Source organism: Schistocerca nitens, chromosome 8, assembly GCF_023898315.1.
Source record: "Schistocerca nitens isolate TAMUIC-IGC-003100 chromosome 8, iqSchNite1.1, whole genome shotgun sequence".
In the NCBI taxonomy this organism is placed as follows: domain Eukaryota; kingdom Metazoa; phylum Arthropoda; class Insecta; order Orthoptera; family Acrididae; genus Schistocerca; species Schistocerca nitens.
The window spans coordinates 49,761,991-49,782,545 of NC_064621.1; the positions used below are offsets into that span (position 1 = coordinate 49,761,991).

The 20,555-nt window shown below is 42.5% G+C and overlaps 1 protein-coding gene across 3 annotated transcripts in view; it reads right to left on the minus strand.

Moving 5' to 3' along the window:
* LOC126199070 (aminopeptidase N-like) overlaps nucleotides 1-20,555 on the minus strand; it is a 585,568-nt gene that overhangs the window by 453,318 nt on the left and 111,695 nt on the right. The window contains exon 1 of one of the 3 annotated variants that reach the window (XM_049935787.1): nucleotides 13,376-13,462. The exons of the other annotated variants lie outside the window; for them this stretch is intronic. The gene's annotated coding sequence lies outside the window, so the exon portion shown is untranslated. Of the gene's footprint in view, nucleotides 1-13,375; nucleotides 13,463-20,555 lie in introns of those variants that run through there. 3 annotated transcript variants of the gene reach the window in all.

A 20,555-nucleotide genomic window follows, 5' to 3' on the forward strand; every position in this document is an offset into this window, starting at 1 on the left:
GAGTAACCAAGATTTTTGTGAGGTAAGTGATTTCTGAAAAGTACAGGTTAATGTTAGTCAGGGCCATTCTCTTGTAGAGAATTTTGAAAGTCAGATTGCGTTGCGTTAACAAAATATTGTGTGTTGAAAGTCAGATTGCGTTGCGCTAAAAATATTGAGCGTCAGTATAAGCACAGTCGTGTAAAATTGTCATAAGGGGACGTTTCATATGTCGACCCTTAGCCGAGGATACCTCACTGGAATCTTCTGATTTTTTCCTTGTAGTTTGTGTAATTAGTGTAGATTTTGTTTATTGCTAGCGCGTAATTATAGAGAGAATTTCCTTTGTAGTTGTAGTTTTTCATTGTTGTATAGTAAAACAGTTGTGGCATGCATGTAGATTTGCAGCAAGTATTTCGCAGCTGCGCTTGCAATTAACTAGATATTATTTTCAGTGCTATGTTAATGTGTTTTCTTATTTTTGCTCTTCAAATTGTGTTTTTCTGTGTTGTCGTGTGAAATACTGTGACAATAATGGCGTGTGAAAAACGTAACACTAGGCTCCAAAGCAAACTGAGAAATAATAGTGACGACGAGCGTAGCTTGCCAGCACCACTGTGTAATGAATTAACAGATGTTCAAAGTAATAATTTGGTAGCTGTGCATAGGGAAATGGAGCGGGCTGCAAACAATGGTGTAGACAGCGAAACAATTAGAGAACAGGGAAGCATTATCGATCGATCGGTCGGCGACAGCTCGCCTCAGGAATCCGAAACGACAGGAAACAATCTCGCAAATGCTGTGAATTCAGGATTTGGGTCCTCACCGTTTTCTCAAATGAGTCAAGACACATTTTCTGCTTGTCAAAATGTGAATGTTTCCGGTGCAAATTCACTGCCGAAAAGCACTGAGGAACATGTTCCAGACACCAGTGCATTGTTATTACAATTAATACAACAAATGGGACAAACACAACAAAAGCTTCAAAAGTTAGACACAACGCTCGAACAAAATCAGAAACAAATGGGACAAAATCTTCAAAAATTAGACACAATCGAACAAAATCAGAAACAAATGGAACAAAATCAGAGTCAAACACAGCAACAGCTTCAAAAGTTAGACTCATTGGAGCAAACTCTTGAACAAACACGTGAGGATTTAACTAATGAGTTACATCACATTGAATCGAAATGTCAAAAAGTCTGTAACGACGTAAAAACACAAATTTGTGAGCATTTCCAACCTATTTTTTCGCGGCATGAAAATGCACTACAGAATCACGAAGTAGCCATAAAAGAACTGCAAACTACTGTTCATGAAAATCATGAGACCTTGCGAGCTAAATTTGACTCAGTTGCATCTACCGATTCGGTTACGCAACTTGCAAAAACCCAGGAAAACTTAAAAGACACAGTAGAAAGACACATGGAGGAAATTAGTACATTATCAGAGAAAGTAGTTGAACTTTCGGATCAGCTAAATAATTTATCTACGAAGGTAGATGATAATCTGAATGACACAAAACCGGTAGTCTTTAATGACACAGAAGAGTGCGAACAAATTAGGAAATTCAAACAAAATCAGAATCAAATTAATACGCAACACCAAAGAGAAATCCGCGAAGTACAAGATCAGCTGACACAGGTAGTACAAGAATTACGTATTTCGGAGGACACTCGCGCCCCAATACGGGAAGAGGGACTTAGCAATATGGAACAGCCACAAAATAATAACACAGGACACTTCGGAAATTATGACAGAAATTGGCAAGGCACACCGAATTTTGAGATGGAACCGCCGAAACGACGTAATAATGACCGATATGCGACTCGCCGACATGATGACTTTGACTATAAGCTGTTCATTACTACACGTAAATTCAAAACGTTTAAAAATTCTGCCAACGACATTCATCCACAAGCGTGGCTCCATCAATTCTCTCATTGTTTTCCCCCTAACTGGTCGTTAGAACACAGATTAGAATTTATGTGTGGCTATTTAGAGAATGAACCAGCTGTAAGAATGCGTTCGGTCATTCACGATTGTCATAGTGAAGGAGAATTTTACCATGCCTTCCTCTCAGCATATTGGTCTCAAGCCACACAAGACCGAGTAAAACATGGCATCATAATGATGAAACATTTCGAACAATCTGAATTCTCCAGTCTTGTGAAATATTTTGAAGACATGTTGCACAGGAATCAGTACCTGTCAAACCCATACAGCCCCTCAGAACTCATCCGCATTTGCTTAATCAAACTGCCTGAACATTTGCGACATATTATTTTGGCAGGACGTTGCAAAGACGACATTGAAGCATTTCAAGGACTCTTACAAGAACTAGAAATTGACACTGACAATCGCGGAACGCACGAGCACAACAATTACAGATCACATCCGTCGCAATTCCGCGATGAAAGAAATAATAACTGGACGCGACAAGGCTATTCTCACAACACAAATCGTGACCGAAACAGACACCACCCGTATAACAACCGTTGGCAGAGTAGTAATAATTACAGGGAAAGATCACCTCTCCGCGGTAATGACTATCACAGAGACAATCAGAGAAACAGACAATATGGGAACCAAAACAATTATTATTACGAGGGACAGAATAACTTTAGACGCAACGGTCCAGCGCGCAGTTACGATTCAGGGAGAAATTCTCCACCACTTAACCGACAAGAAAGAAACCACAGAAACTACCGACATGACGACAGACGATGTGATCGTAACGACAGACCTGAATTGCATCAGAACTGGCGGGATTCAAACAGAGCTGGGCCCTCTCGGCAAGGCGAATTTGTAGAAGTTCGGTCTCCTAATCGGAATAACGACGCGCGCCAGCAAAGAAACAGACAATGACTCGCACAGCAGGCAGCCGCGTGCGCCCGCTGGCTCCGAGAAAAATAACACAGACGCTAACCTTGAGAAAAATTCCAGTATTCTTTACCGACGTATACCACTTGATAATTGCGTTAAAGTTGAAACTCTGCGTACTACGAAGAGCAAAGGTTTACACCACATTTCACATGTAACACCGTTTATTGAGAGATAATGTGCTTTTTTAACTTGAGATTTTAATGCAACATTTTGGTTTATTTGAAAATACATTCTGGATTTAAAGTGCTTTCTGAGAGATACTAGATGACACAGTGGTTAGTTTATGTGACAGCTACAGGATTTTATCACGACGTTACTAATGAGTGACAATTTACAATGTTGCTTTTGCGGTGTATCTGTTTTATATCTGCACAGTTTTTCTGAATTCTTTTGGAAAGAAAAACATGTTTTATTAGTAACTTTTGTGGTATAGCTACAATGAGACAGCCTTTTTCGTAGCACAACAATACGTTACAGTACAGTACTTTCCTCATCACGGCAATAAGCGTAATAACTAAGATATCTATACGCAAAGCATTTCACTTTTGTGTATCATCAGGTAAGTACATTGACTTCTGCAGAACTTAGCTTTCGGAGGACGATAACTACGACACTTCCACAGAGATTATCTTACAACATGACGCACAGTTTAGCGCTACAGGACACGTATTTGAGTGATTAATTTTGTACTTCAAACATTTATTTTTTAAGATTTTTAAATTGCAAAGAAAGTTTTCCGTCATACATTTCATTCCATTGCTGTAATTTGTAACACCTGAGGGTATAATTACATTTATCCTCAGGGGGGTACACGCTTACTTTGTGTACCATGTGTTTGGCAAGCACAAGGAGCCCTAGCTAATATGGTATTTGCTTATACAACTTTACACATCGGTACCATATTTCTCTAACACACAAATTACACAGCTATCTGATCATTTAACTGAGAGAGACAAACATTTATTTTACTACGTCAGTGACAGATGTTTACGCAATTACGCAGTTGAATAACTTCACACGTATGAAATTGCATTTTGTCTGTACTTTGTGAAATGTTCATATTTTTTTGGATCCATTGTGATACTATGAGAGCTTTGAATGATGTATTTGGTAAGGGAGCATGATTTTAAAGTACGTTTGAGGCAGATGACACTTTTGACATGAGCAGAGAATTTTTTTAGGTTTTGAAATTAGAAAGCTACGACGATTTTGAGAGTTGACTGAGGTGTTATGATGTTATTATTACGATGACTATGTGTATTATGCTGTTGCAGTATATTTATGATCAATAAGCTGATGCTATATGAGGAATTTGATTATGTGTCGACGATATGTATATGTATAATAAGGTAAGGAGTAATGAATAGTGATTAGGGCACTCTGATTTGTGGAAAACGTTGTTGGAAACCAAGATCGTACTTTAAAAGTTATGAAATGTGTGTAAATGCGTGAATGTATCACAATGCCGACGAAAATTTTTTTGGACACTGTTATATCAATAAGATTTTGTTTCTACAGATTTGCAACGCTAATTCTTGACCTGTGAAACATTTTTATATAAGACTGCCATTGTAGCAAACTGCTGTCGTAAATATTTCCGTACGAAAGTTAATTGACCACCTGCACGTAATACGTCGTGGGCACACAGCTGTGTCAGACACCTGGGCGACGGCCGCCCGGAAAAAAAAAAAAAAAAAAAAAAACCATTAGCCTTCCAGCAGCACAGAACGACACGGACGAACTTGAAAATGATGAGAAACATTTCACGGCTATTGTCGTGCTAATTGAGAGAAATGCCATATGGCTAGTGAATGACATTTCACGCCTTGCTTTGCCCATTTTGTTTAATATCTAGTTTCTAGCTGCACTGCAGCACTGGTTAAAAATAAAATTTTATAGATGTATTAATGTAAATATTTTCTGTCTACAGATCGAGTAAATAATAAAAAAAAATGAGGGAGCAGAAAAAAAAATCATTTACCTTCACAGGAACTGCATACATAATTTTCTTTTCTAGTACTTAGTAATTTTTGTAGAATTAGTTTTTGTGGTGCACCACTTTAATTACTTAGACATTAAGATGTGATTATACATTTCCCTTATCTGCATTGTTATCTTTAGTCTACAATTTTTTCTGCTTGAGCTATGTCATGTTTAGGTATCAGTTGCTGCTGTTTGCCAGGCATAATGTTACTGAATTTGACTTTGTATTACGCTGTTAAGCCAGTTTTACTAATGATTATTTTATTGTTTGCTGCGCATTGCCTCATATTAGTTGTAATGTTGAATTGCTTGGTAATTTAGATTTACTGTAGCTTGCTTTGCCAGTTTGAAATTTTTGTCATTGATGTTGATTGTTTTATGTGATGCTGCATTGCCTCGTCCCTTGGTATATATATCTGAGCTCAGTAGATTTAAGTTAGCTTAAGAGGGGGTAGGCTATATAAGAAACTAACTATGATGAATTGGAAGCAATGCATTGACAAGGTATATAAAAAAAAGATTTGGGCCTAAATGAGTATTGTACAATGAGCCATATTTATTTTGAAAGACTTATGGTTGGAATACAGAAAAGAGGTACAGATAGGACTTTTTGGGAATAATGATGAACACAGGGAGATCTCCAAGAACAAAAAAGGTTTTGTTCGCACAATACTGCAGTACCAAAAGTTACACTGAAAACGAACCCTATCCATTCCTTTTGTGTCAGCCCTCTATGTGTTTGTGTACCCTTGTGTATTTGTGTTTTTCCTGTCTTTATGTGTTTAGCTGATTAGAGCTATGTTGTAGAATTTTTCTAATACTATGTTATTTACTTGGTAAATTCTGTTTTGTTGCTCATATGTGGAGGTGATGTTTCAAAAGTTATTCTGATCTTTATGTAAGTACTTATGTCATTATTTTTGTAACACTGATGTATATGTTTATTTCTATTCTTTTGTAAAGCCCCTATTACTACGAATGTTATCTCTACTATTATGTTTTTAATGATGTTTTCTGTACCCTTGTAATTGTATTCTTATGTTATAAAATTGTAATTGACACCAGGTCATGAAATTAAGTAACTTGTAAGTTACATTTCACTGCACACGTTTCTGTTGGTCATAGTATATGGACAATATGTGAGAAGTAGGGAGTGATAGTGTTTGCATGTGATTTAATGATTCAGCAAGGGACTGGATAACAGCATTGCTGGTTCTGAGGACAATTCCAAAAACTTTGTGAGTGCACAAGTGGTGGTTATGGACTTGCTACATTATCCGCAAGACTCTTCGATGGTGATTGTGCACCTGCACAGTCACAACAGATGGTTGCTGGCCATCTCTACAAGGACTACAGTGGGTCTGCACCTCTGGTGGCCCACCAGTACCGTCATTTCTACAAGGACTACAGTGGGTCTGCACCTCTGGTGGCCCACCAATACCATTATTTCTACAAGGACTACAGTGGGTCTACATCTTTGATGATCCATCAATACCATTATTTCTACAAGGACTGCAGTGGGTCTGCGCCTCTGGTGGCCCACCAATACCATAATCTCTACCAGGACTACAGTGGGTCTGCTCTGTGATGACCTACCAAACGATATTCTTCAAAACTTCGATAGACTACGCTGTGGGTTTGCTCTGTTGTGGCCCATTAACTGTCAGCATGTCAAGAGTCAACACTGTCTTTCCATTGGAAGGACAACGCTACGTCTTCAAGACTGCATGGAAATCCACTACTTCCATGTGCATTTTCTTTTACTGCTCAGACTTTGAGAAAAACACTGCAATGTGATGAATGATCAGGACTGTCTTTATGGACTGTGAGAAAATTTTAGCTTTTGACCAACATTGTATCAATAAGTGTGTGCATTTGATTTCTTAGTTATTGTAATTATGAAAATTTTTTTCAAATCTGTATTGGGCACTGCCCAACCCAATTTGTAAAATTTTTTGTGGGGAGCATGGGGGCTATGTAAGTAGGCTGTTTAGGTTTTTTTATTGATAACGCCACCTCAGTATGAAAATCACCGGCTGTGCCGTGTGCAGTCTGTGGCTGCTTTGCATTGTTGTAATACTCAACCATTGTAGTGTTAGGCAGCTGGCTGTGAACAGCGCGTAGCGCTGGGCAGTTGGAGGTGAGCCGCCAGCAGTGGTGGATGTGGGGAGAGAGATGGCGGAGTTTTGTAATTTGTCATGATATCAAGGTAAATACATTGTTTGTTCTCTATTAATATCTTTCATTTGCTAACTATCCCTATCAGTAGTTAGTGCCTTCCATAGTTTGAATCTTTTATTTAGCTGGCAGTAGTGGCGCTTGCTGTATTGCAGTAGTGGGAGTAACCAAGATTTTTGTGAGGTAAGTGATTTCTGAAAAGTACAGGTTAATGTTAGTCAGGGCCATTCTCTTGTAGAGAATTTTGAAAGTCAGATTGCGTTGCGTTAACAAAATATTGTGTGTTGAAAGTCAGATTGCGTTGCGCTAAAAATATTGAGCGTCAGTATAAGCACAGTCGTGTAAAATTGTCAAAAGGGGACGTTTCACTTCATGTAAGGAAGATAATGTTAATAAAGTATGATTGATGAGATGTGAATGTACACACAACCTGTGACATAAGATACTTGATAAGATACCCCATACAGCTTCTTAGAGTGGAGAGAGTGTGATCGTGACAAAATGATTTTTATTTATTCTGTTATTACACTAAAAACTTCTAAAGAAAAGTGAGAGACAAGCCATTTAATTACAACTACTGTGTATGTGGCTACACTATTTGATCAACAGTATCGGAACACCCATACGTAATGGGGCATTGTCCACCAGATGTCACCAGAGGCGGTTCCGTTGAACCTGAGATCCCAGTGTATTCAGTGTAAAGACAGTCCACAGCGTTATGGAGCCACCACCAGCTGCCACAGTGTCCTGTTGACATCTTAGGTCCACGCCTTCGTTCAATCTGCACCACAATCGAACCCTAACAGCTGTTCCGATCAGCTAGATTAGGAACTCGTGTAATCTGGTGACACTTTTCCAGTCACAAGCCCAGCAGGGGCTCTGCAGGCGACATCGTGCTGTTAGCAAAGGCGCGCCCGTCGGTCGTTTGCTGCCGTGCCCTATAAAACGCTAAATTTCGCTGTAGTGTCCTAACGGATACGTTCGCCGTGCGTCTCACATTGATTTCTGCAGTTATTTCACGCAGTGTTGCTTGTCTGTTAGCACTGACGACTCTACGTAAATGCCACTTGTATCGATAAGTGCAGGCCGTCGGCCACTGCGCTGTCTGTGGTGGGAGCTAATGCCTGAAATGTGGCCTTCTAGGCACGCTCTTGACACTGTGGATCTCGGAACATAAGATTCCCTAACGATTTCCGAAATGGAATTACCGTGCGTCTACGTAGCTCGAACTACCACTCCGCGCTGATACTCTGTTAATTCCCTTCGTGTGGCCATAATCACGTCTGAAACCTTTAAGGGGCTCCGGAAAGGCTCAAAATCATGAAAAGTTCAATTTTTACTTTTTTGCGTTTTCTGAATCTGCAGACTATTACCTTTTAATAGATATATAATTTATTCAATTCCAAAGACTACAACTATTTTTAAATTTTTTTTGAAATGTCTTCTAAATGGGCGTGACCCACTGTGGCGCTGTTAAACTGCTGTCAAATGGTGTTATTATTAACGTCCGTGTTCATCAGGTACATTTTAGTGAGATAAAGTATGTGTTGTGGCTAACCTGTGATGGTTCAATACACACTCCTGGAAATTGAAATAAGAACACCGTGAATTCATTGTCCCAGGAAGGGAAAACTTTATTGACACATTCCTGGGGTCAGATACATCACATGATCACACTGACAGAACCACAGGCACATAGACACAGGCAACAGAGCATGCACAATGTCGGCACTAGTACAGTGTATATCCACCTTTCGCAGCAATGCAGGCTGCTATTCTCCCATGGAGACGATCGTAGAGATGCTGGATGTAGTCCTGTGGAACGGCTTGCCATGCCATTTCCACCTGGCGCCTCAGTTGGACCAGCGTTCGTGCTGGACGTGCAGACCGCGTGAGACGACACTTCATCCAGTCCCAAACATGCTCAATGGGGGACAGATCCGGAGATCTTGCTGGCCAGGGTAGTTGACTTACACCTTCTAGAGCACGTTGGGTGGCACGGGATACATGCGGACGTGCATTGTCCTGTTGGAACAGCAAGTTCCCTTGCCGGTCTAGGAATGGTAGAACGATGGGTTCGATGACGGTTTGGATGTACCGTGCACTATTCAGTGTCCCCTCGACGATCACCAGTGGTGTACGGCCAGTGTAGGAGATCGCTCCCCACACCATGATGCCGGGTGTTGGCCCTGTGTGCCTCGGTCGTATGCAGTACTGATTGTGGCGCTCACCTGCACGGCGCCAAACACGCATACGACCATCATTGGCACCAAGGCAGAAGCGACTCTCATCGCTGAAGACGACACGTCTCCATTCGTCCCTCCATTCACGCCTGTCGCGACACCACTGGAGGCGGGCTGCACGATGTTGGGGCGTGAGCGGAAGACGGCCTAACGGTGTGCGGGACCGTAGCCCAGCTTCATGGAGACGGTTGCGAATGGTCCTCGCCGATACCCCAGGAGCAACAGTGTCCCTAATTTGCTGGGAAGTGGCGGTGCGGTCCCCTACGGCACTGCGTAGGATCCTACGGTCTTGGCGTGCATCCGTGCGTCGCTGCGGTCCGGTCCCAGGTCGACGGGCACGTGCACCTTCCGCCGACCACTGGCGACAACATCGATGTACTGTGGAGACCTCACGCCCCACGTGTTGAGCAATTCGGCGGTACGTCCACCCGGCCTCCCGCATGCCCACTATACGCCCTCGCTCAAAGTCCGTCAACTGCACATACGGTTCACGTCCACGCTGTCGCGGCATGCTACCAGTGTTAAAGACTGCGATGGAGCTCCGTATGCCACGGCAAACTGGCTGACACTGACGGCGGCGGTGCACAAATGCTGCGCAGCTAGCGCCATTCGACGGCCAACACCGCGGGTCCTGGTGTGTCCGCTGTGCCGTGCGTGTGATCATTGCTTGTACAGCCCTCTCGCAGTGTCCGGAGCAAGTATGGTGGGTCTGACACACCGGTGTCAATGTGTTCTTTTTTCCATTTCCAGGAGTGTATATCGCTGGTGTGATTGTCGACTGTTTCATGTTTATTTACTCTGTCGTTATCTCGAAAATATTCGTAATTAATTTTGTTTCTTGAGTCTCTGTTTTGTTGAAGTATAATAATGAGTAAAAGTAAAGTTATTAGAAATCCTCTGAAGGCTTTTAAGAAAAGGAGAAATGTTGGAAAGCCAAAGGTATGTGTCATTACTGTAAACATACTTCTTCAACCGATGAAAATCCCCAACATAGCTTGTGTCCCAAAGAAGAAGACAGTTGGTGTAAATATAACAAAGGATTGCTAACTGGTGAAGTGTACACTCATAAGCATAGTCTGCCTCATGCAATAATGGAGGTGATAAAACCTATTTTCAGAGACTTAGCAGCACCTGAACTGTTGAAAAAGTGTATTCACGGAAAAACTCAAAACCCCAATGAAAGTGTAAATAGTGTTATATGGTCGAGAATCCCCAAGACTGTATTTGTTGGAATAGAAACACTTCACTTTGGTGTGTATGATGCTGTTGCGACTTTCAATGATGGCAACATTGTAAGATGCAAGGTATTTAGAAATATGGGAATGAAGATAGGTTCTTAACATGGTACGAGCGATGCTTGCTTTAGACAAGGAACGCCTTCGGGCTGCAGACAGGGCTGTAAAGAGTCTAGAAATACAAGCAAGAGTAAACAGGAGGAGGAACAAGAGGAAGCTGGAGGAGGAGTTTGCAGAGGATGCAGATAATCCATCCTATGGACCTGGAATGCACTAAAAAGTTAATCCAATCTTTGTCGCTCGATTCCCAAACCTTTTATTTTCTCATACTAATTACATGTTTTCTAAGGATCTTCCAAACATATTTGTTTCAAACTTTCAGTAAATGTTACACAGTACCTTCTGCATAATTTAACACAGCCTTTTTCCAAAAAAAGTGTATATTTTTGAATATATAAATAAAAAATTGCAAAAAGAATGTTGTGAATTTTCACTACAATTGAAAAAAAAATCATCTTTAATAACTGAACTAAAATTTGGAAAATCCCTGTGTTAAGTTGTAGCCCATATACCAATAAATAATCTGTAAAAAGTTCAACTTCCTACTTCAAATACTTTGTGAGGAAAGATGTAATTTATAAGCGTTATTTTAACATTGCAAGTATAGGGCGTTCCGGAGCCCCTTAAACCTTTTCACGTGAATCTGCCAGTTCACCGTTCTTCTATATCTTGTGTACGTGATACCACAGCCATCTATATATGTGCATATCGCCATCCCACGACTTCTGTAACTTCAGTGTGTACGCCGAGCCAATGGAATTGTCTGTGTTTAGCTAATGACTGGAGAACGTCATTCATGAAAGTGGCGCGATTGGACTGGGCAAAGGTTGGGAATTTGTGCAGGCGCTGATAACCGCGCAGTTGAGCGTCCCACAAACCAGACATCACCATCATCATCATCATCATCAACACAGTGGGACACCGTTAGGATCAGACGAAACGTTGATGTCGCTCCAGGCCCTAGCGTCAGCAACATCACTGCTTTCCGCCGGTTTCGGCTCTGGAGGAAGAACGGGGTGCCATTCGTCAACAGACATTCGGAAACTTCACACACACAGCTTTGTGACAGCTTGAACCTGCTGGGGACACTGTCATATATTGGGTTGGTGCGTAACTTCGTAGCGTTTTTGGTAAGTTAAATACACTCAACAGCTACACATGACAGTGATTTTAGTCGTCAGTAACGCGGTTGGTTGGTTGGTTTTTGGGGGAAGAGACCAAACAGCGAGGTCATCGGTCTCATCGGATTAGGGAAGGAAGTCGGCCGTGCCCTTTCAGAGGAACCATCCCGGCATTTGCCTGGAGCGATTTAGGGAAATCACGGAAAACCTAAATCCGGATGGCCGGAGGCGGGATTGAACCGTCGTCCTCTCGAATGCGAGTCTAGTGTGCTAACCACTGCGCCACCTCGCTCGGTGTCAGTAACGCGAACTACTCCACTATTTACAACGGTCTGCCAACGCTGAGGTAACTTTTAGATTCCGCGGCTGTAGAAATCACGTGGTTTTCGGGCGAAGGACTCGTCGAACCATTTTCGGAGCGCATTTTCACCAGGAAAGAAAGTTCCTTCAACGTTGTTCGATAGAGACTGGAAAATCTGAAAGTCTGAGGCAGTAACATGAGGTCAATAAGGTGGGTGCGGAATGACTTCCCGACCCAACTTCTGTACAGTGTATTCTGTCAGGCCAGCGGAATGCGGGCGGACGCTATCGTGGCGTAGCATCAATTCACGCAGTCTCCTCGTTCGTTGTGCTTGCACTGCGTCTGCAAGACGTCTCAGTTGTTGACAATAAATGACAGCTGTGATAGCTACACTTCAGGGAAGCAGTTTGTAGTGCACCATACCACACCGTCACTGCTCCACCAGGTGCGTATCATTATCTTTTGCGCATGAGTGCAAATATTGGTACGGCGAGTTGCTGCTCTGTTTCGACTTTTCCTTATTGTTAGCATAAAGACACCATTTCTCGTCACCAGTAACGGTTCGTGATAGAAACGGCCGGTGCTGTTCACGAGCCAATTGATGCCGAGCAAGCAAACAAGCACATATGGCCATCCGCTGATTTTTGTGATTTTGGCTTAGGGCATGCAGCATCCATACACCGATTTTTGAACCTTCCCCATTACCTGAAAATGTTTCGCGAAGGCGCAGTAACCCCGGTTCATTACATTTCCCAGTTCTCGAGTACACTGACGTGCGTCATTGTGGATTAACATGTTTAAACGACCTCCATCAAACACCACTGGTCTTCCTGAATGTGGAGAGTCAATAATGTCAAAACGATCCTCCTTAAAACGGGAAGGTTATCTTCGTGGCGTGCTCTGTCCAGTGGCATTATCCCCGTACACTGTGCAAATGTTTGTGGCTGCCTCCGATTCTGTCGCCCCTCTGCTGAATTTAAACAGTAGAATACGTGGAAAGTGTTCCTATTTTCTAGTCTTCACACCTCCACTCACTGTCTCAAAAATTCAAATGGTTCAAATGGCTCTGAGCACTACGAGACTTAACATCTGAGGTCATGAGTCCCCTAGAACTACTTAAATCTAACTAACCTATGGACATCACACACATCCCTGCCCGAGGCAGGATTCGAACCTGCGACCGTAGCAGTCGCACGGTTCCAGACTGAATCGCCTAGAACCACTCGGCCACAAAGGCCGGCCTCATTATCTCCAAATGGCAGAATGACAATATGTAAACTCAAATAGCACCAATAAACTACAAGTAAAAAAACAACAATTGATAAATAAACCCACAGCAACCGGAATACCAACATGCCAAACAAGAACGCTACGAACTTGTGCACCAACCTAATATTGATGTTCCACCAATAGGCGCCCAGATGCTGTTGGTCACACACTGTGTACTACTTTTGTGCCCTGTGAAGTGCACAGTTTTACTTTTCTTTACATCTGAAACAAATTGCCATTCATTGCAACACTTTGTAATCTTATCAAAAGCCACCTCAATATTTGCGCAGGTTTTCTGATACTACCTCACTACAGATAACTGTGTCGTCTGTGAAAACGAGTCTTTATAAATATCATACAGCTGTGGCATACCTTATTTGTCAACACATCGACCTCCTTCACAATAGCACCATTATCAACAGTAAGAGCTGCCATAAGAAGAAGATGACTGAATGAAACCAGCTCTTGATACGTTGCAGCAGAAGTGAAAACATATCGCAAGTGCAAAACACACGCGAAAATGCAAAGAACTAACGGCATTAGCTATTCCTCCATCTATATTCCGCAAGCGTCCTTTCGATGTGTGACAGAGGGTACTTATGGTACCAACATCCATTATCCCCTTTTGCTCTTGCCTTCGCGTAAGGTGTGTGGCAACAGTGATTGTCTGTAAAGCTCCCTATGACGTCCAATTTCTCGAACTTTCTTGTTGTTGGCATTTCGCGAGACGTGTGTGGGAGGAAGTAATGTTGTCTGACTGCTTGGAACGTAAGCTCTCGGAATTTCAACTGTACATTTTTTTAAATTTTATTTTGCACGTCTAGCTCCAGGATCAAATTGAGGAGCAAATCTCCAAGGTCATGGAACGTGTCAGTACATGAAATTACAACATGAATGTAATAATAGATAAAATGAAATGTTTATGAACCTAAAAAAGACCAGCCATAAGTTTATGTAAACGCAATCAACAATATAATGCAGTAATCAGCTTAATTTTTCAAGGGACGAGAGAATAGGAGGAGTGAACCATGAGGAAACTCTTCTGCTTCGATTTGAAAGCGCGTGGATTGCTGCTAAGAGTTTTGGATTCTTGTGGTGGCTTACTGAAAAGGGATGCAGCATTTTACTACACACCTTTCTACACGAACTCAAAGAAGTGCGATCCAAATGCAGATTAGTTTTCAGCCTAGTGTTGAGTGAAAGCTGCTAATTCTTGCTTATAAGATGATATTGTCCGCAGCTCGTGGTCTTGCGGTGGCGTTCTCGCTTCCTGCGTACGGGGTCCCGGGTTCGATTCCTGGCGGGGTCAGGGATTTTCTCTGCCTTGTGATGACAGGGTGTTGTGTGTTCTTCATCATCATTGACTCGCAAGTCGCCGAAGTGGCATAAACTAAAAAGGGCTTGCAATACGACGGCCGAACTTCCCCTAATGTAGGGTGACCAAATTATTTTCGGTGAAAACCGGGACACATTCACCCGGGTGCCAATGGACACCTCATTCCACATGTACCCAGGTTTCTTAACTGATAGATCGGTAATTTTCACATCTGTCAACACCTGATTTCTTTGGGATTGGAATTATTATATTCTTCTTGAAGTCTGAGGGTATTTCGCCTGTCTCATACATCTTGCTCACCAGATCGTAGGTTTCGTCAGGACTGGCTCTCCCAAGGCTGTCAGTAGTTCTAATGGAATGTTTTCTACTCCCGGGGCCTTGTTTCGACTCAGGTCTTTCATTGCCCTGTCAAACTCTTCACGCAGTATCGTATCTCCCATTTCATCTACATCCTCTTCCATTTCTATAATATTGTCCTCAAGCACATCGCCCTTGTATAGACGCTCTATATACTCCTTCCACCTTTCTGTTTTCCCTTCTTTGCTTAGAACTGGGTTTCCATCTGAGCTCTTGATATTCATACAAGTGGTTCTCTTTTCTCCAAAGGTCTCTTTAATTTTCCTGTAGGCAGTATCTATCTTACCCCTACTGAGATAAGCTTCTACATCCTTACATTTGTCCTCTATCCATCGCTGCTTAGCCATTTTGCACTTCCTGTCGATATCATTTTTGAGACGTTTGTATTCCTTTTTGCCTGCTTCACTTACTGCATTTTTGTATTTTCTCCTTTCATCAATTAAATACGATATTTCTTCTGTCACCCAACGATTTCTACTAGCCCTCGTCGTTTTACCTTCTTGATACTCTGCTGCCTTATTTCATCCCTCAGATCTACCCATTCTTCTTCTACTGTATTTCTTTCCCCAATTCCTGTCAATTGCTCCCTTATGCTCTCCCTGAAACTCTGTACAACCTCTGGTTTAGTCAGTTTATCCAGGTCCCATCTCCTTAAATTCCCATCATTTTGCAATTTCTTCAGTTTTAATCTACAGTTCATAACTAATACACTCCTGGAAATTGAAATAAGAACACCGTGAATTCATTGTCCCAGGAAGGGGAAACTTTATTGACACATTCCTGGGGTCAGATACATCACATGATCACACTGACAGAACCACAGGCACATAGACACAGGCAACAGAGCATGCACAATGTCGGCACTAGTACAGTGTATATCCACCTTTCGCAGCAATGCAGGCTGCTATTCTCCCATGGAGACGATCGTAGAGATGCTGGATGTAGTCCTGTTGAACGGCTTGCCATGCCATTTCCACCTGGCGCCTCAGTTGGACCAGCGTTCGTGCTGGACGTGCAGACCGCGTGAGACGACGCTTCATCCAGTCCCAAACATGCTCAATGGGGGACAGATCCGGAGATCTTGCTGGCCAGGGTAGTTGACTTACACCTTCTAGAGCACGTTGGGTGGCACGGGATACATGCGGACGTGCATTGTCCTGTTGGAACAGCAAGTTCCCTTGCAGGTCTAGGAATGGTAGAACGATGGGTTCGATGACGGTTTGGATGTACCGTGCACTATTCAGTGTCCCCTCGACGATCACCAGTGGTGTACGGCCAGTGTAGGAGATCGCTCCCCACACCATGATGCCGGGTGTTGGCCCTGTGTGCCTCGGTCGTATGCAGTCCTGATTGTGGCGCTCACCTGCACGGCGCCAAACACGCATACGAACATCATTGGCACCAAGACAGAAGCGACTCTCATCGCTGAAGACGACACGTCTCCATTCGTCCCCTCCATTCACGCCTGTCGCGACACCACTGGAGGCGGGCTGCACGATGTTGGGGCGTGAGCGGAAGACGGCCTAACGGTGTGCGGGACCGTAGCCCAGCTTCATGGAGACGGTTGCGAATGGTCCTCGCCGATACCCCAGGAGCAACAGTGTCCCTAATTTGCTGGGAAGTGGCGGTGCGGTCCCCTACGGCACTGCGTAGGATCCTACGGTCTTGGCGTGCATCCGTGCGTCGCTGCGCTCCGGTCCCAGGTCGACGGGCACGTGCACCTTCCGCCGACCACTGGCCACAACATCGATGTACTGTGGAGACCTCACGCCCCACGTGTTGAGCAATTCGGCGGTACGTCCACCCCGCCTCCCGCATTCCCACTATACGCCCTCGCTCAAAGTCCGTTAACTGCACATACGGTTCACGTCCACGCTGTCGCGGCATGCTACCAGTGTTAAAGACTGCGATGGAGCTCCGTATGCCACGGCAAACTGGCTGACACTGACGGCGGCGGTGCACAAATGCTGCGCAGCTAGCGCCATTCGACGGCCAACACCGCGGTTCCTGGTGTGTCCGCTGTGCCGTGCGTGTGATCATTGCTTGTACAGCCCTCTCGCAGTGTCCGGAGCAAGTATGGTGGGTCTGACACACCGGTGTCAATGTGTTCTTTTTTCCATTTCCAGGAGTGTAGATTGTGGTCAGAGTCTGTATCGTTCCCTGGCAAACTCACGATATTAATAACATAAAATTTATTTGTACCATATACGCCGCTCTGAGCAATCTGTATATACTGTAATTATTTAACAAAAATATTATTGAATTCTGTGTATTGTGTGCCCATAAAACGTGTTACTGTGACAACGAAACATTGTGTAAACCAGACTAGTGAAGGCCTACTGAATAGTAACTGCCAATAACTGTGTGCGTTTTTTCCCACAGCAGGAAAAATGCCCATAAGGATAGTACACTGTTTGTGAACTTGTTGCATGTTTGCTGGAGCACTACAAGAAGACGTCACACGGGCGAGCTGATATACAACGCGCATCCGGCTACATCAGCCATGCAGCGGCCGCAGCAGCCCGTAGCAGACCAGACAGCCACGCCCCTCCGCGCCGTAGCTGTCAACACCGGGGGCGGTGACCTACACGGAGCCGACGCGCCGCGCCGAGCGCCGCTCAACAATCACTCCGCACCGCTCACCAACAGCATTATTGACTTTTTCCAAAATATTTACATAAACTGCATAACATGTCAATGACTCCATTTTTGATAAACATTGAACATTTATTATGTATGTCCGTAAACTGATAAGAGAAAATGAACACTAACAAGTGTAAGAGATGAATTTGTAACACGTAGGTAGTGGAAACATTATGAAAAGTGATCCTGTGACTGTGATATTATGTAACCGTTGGTGACAAACTGCTAAATTAATTCAAATGAATGACTGTTAAAGAGACAATATTAATCATGAACCAACTGGGATGGCTGGGCTCCGGCACAGTTTTGCCCAGGTTTCCTGTCTGCCTTCGCCCAAATGGGGGAGCCATGAACATATATAACCCTGGGACTAATTAAAAGAGCCATTCCATAAAAAATACAGAATTGTAAAGAACGTTACTGGCACCATTGTGTCAAAGTATAGAAACTCTTTGCCAAATGCTGCCAGGGGGCAATGTAACGTTCCCTGGCAAACTCACGATATTAATAAAATAAAATTTATTTGTACCATATACGCCGCTCTGAGCAATCTGTATATACTGTAATTATTTAACAAAAATATTATTGAATTCTGTGTAAAAGACATTTGTCACTATCGTAATATTTTTGTAGTAATATTCTTTCTGTATTTAGGATAGTAATTTTTCTATATTTATTATGTGATTGTAAAATGTCTCAGTATCTGCGATAACAGAGATGTGGAATTTAGCCAGAGGAGAATAATATTGTCAAATAACAAAGAAATGTTAATAGTCAGCAGTCGTATAAAAGAACCATGTACAGCGTATTCTTTGGTCTTATGTGTGTAGATGCGAATGCGAGAAGAAGCTGTGTTGAAGCGATTCATGAAAGGGTAGATGTCTTTTGTCTCTGTCTAGACTTAGCCGCCATTAGAGGAGGCGTTACGAATTAATGTGAGTTCAATTATTGTTTGATCTAAATATATCAGAATTTATCAAAAGTGTGTATTATTAATGTAAATTAGCTTGCCCATGTCATCTATATTATTTCTTTAAAGAATTTTCAGCATTTTTAGCGGTGTTGCTGGGCTGTGCCGCGACCGATCGATTTGCAGCGGCGGCACATTTAAAAAATTGTTCCGCTAAAGAAAAAATCAACCAAACCCGTAAATCGGGAACAGATAGATAAAAATTAACAGTGAATTAAGAAATTGTTCTTCCTTTACAGTGATCCTGAGACCGAAGAATTTTTAACCTAATAATACATTTGTGCATTCGTAGGCGGATAGTTAATGTTAGTTAACATTGAAATTTAACAATTTTGGTTCTTTCAAATAGCTTAAATGTATAGCGAAGTAGGTTTGATCAGTGATAATTAAATGTCGGCTTGGCAATAATTAACCATTTTCTGCTAATAGAGATAATCTTGTGTTCTATAGTTAACGCCGGGATAGAATTCAGTAATTATTTAACAAAAAATCCACTGCATTTAGAAAATGTGTGTCAAGGCCGAATGATGTAAAGGATTTAATTCTCAACTAAATATTCTTAATCAGTTAACATGAGTTCACGTAATCTTTAAATGTACGTAATTCTTTTGAAAGTGAATTTTTTTATTACCACACGTAAATAAGAGTGAGGTTCTACAACAAAGTTCGTACTTACAGAAGACAATTAAAGAAAGGCAAATTAATTAACTTAAAAGCAAATTTATTATTCTTTAACGAAATTTCATTCAGCATCGATTTCGTTAAATTGGCGCCCAACGTGGGGCTCGAATATGCAGTGGCCACTAAATACCCATGAGATAACTAGGGAATTATTATAGTCGAACTTTGTTGGAGAACATTTAATAATTTTTCCATGTATTGTATGTATTGCATAACCAATATTGTGTGGTAATACCTGTATATGATTTTTTGCATGAGAACACTATATATCCAGAGGCAAGCTGAAGAAGAGAGATCATTATTTCGAAAAATTAATTACCTACCACAATACCAGGGGGCAGCTGCACCCAAGATAGATCACCAAAAGGTAAAGCTACAGTGTAGTTGTCCTGTGGGTAGTAAAGTAGCCTCAGTGCAGTGTTCTCGGATCATTAGTTGTGTGCTTGTTGTTAGTGCTTTGTTTTAAAATAACAGGACATTTAAGTAGTTAGTCATTGTAGTATATAGTAAGTGTGTATTAACAAATGACCATTTCTTGTGTGATTATGTCAGTGAAACCCGAGTGTTAGGATATTTAGTTCAGATTTTATTTCTTTTGTTTACTATGGTTAGATTGCGTAGTCAGAAGGATATCAACATGGATAATGAACAACAGTCAGTAAGTAGTGATACCGAGTTAGAAAGTGGGACACAAAGTAATGTTAGTGACGTAGTTCAGGAAGTACAATGTGAGAATCTGGGGGCAGAAGGGCAAGAAATGTTGCCACTGCTACCCCGTGATTCAGTTGATAGCGGAAATACTGTGCCACCCGCAAGCACTGGACACGGACCAGAGAGTGGTGAGGTGTCAGAAGTGCAATCATTAAGAGTTATGTTCGAGCGCATGCTCAATTTCCAAGCTGAATTTGTACGTATGCAAGCCGAGCGTGAAAGAGAACGCGATGCTGAACAGGCAGAGCGTGACCAGAGATTGGTAGCTGAATTTGCATGCATGCAAGCAGAGCGTGATAGAGAACGTGATGCTGAACAAGCAAAGCGTGACCAGAGATTGGTAGCTGAATTTGCATGCATGCAAGCAGAGCGTGATAGAGAACGTGATGCTGAACAAGCAAAGCGTGACCAGAGATTGGTAGCTGAATTTGCATGTATGCAAGCAGAGCGCGATAGTGAACGTGATGCTAAACAAGCAGAGCGTGATTGACGCATACATGAGAGAGACTTGCAGTTAATGCAATCTTTAGAAGCTATGCAAAGTGAGATTGTTAGTATGAAGCAAAACTATGAAACCATACCCAAAACGGTGAAAGAACTAA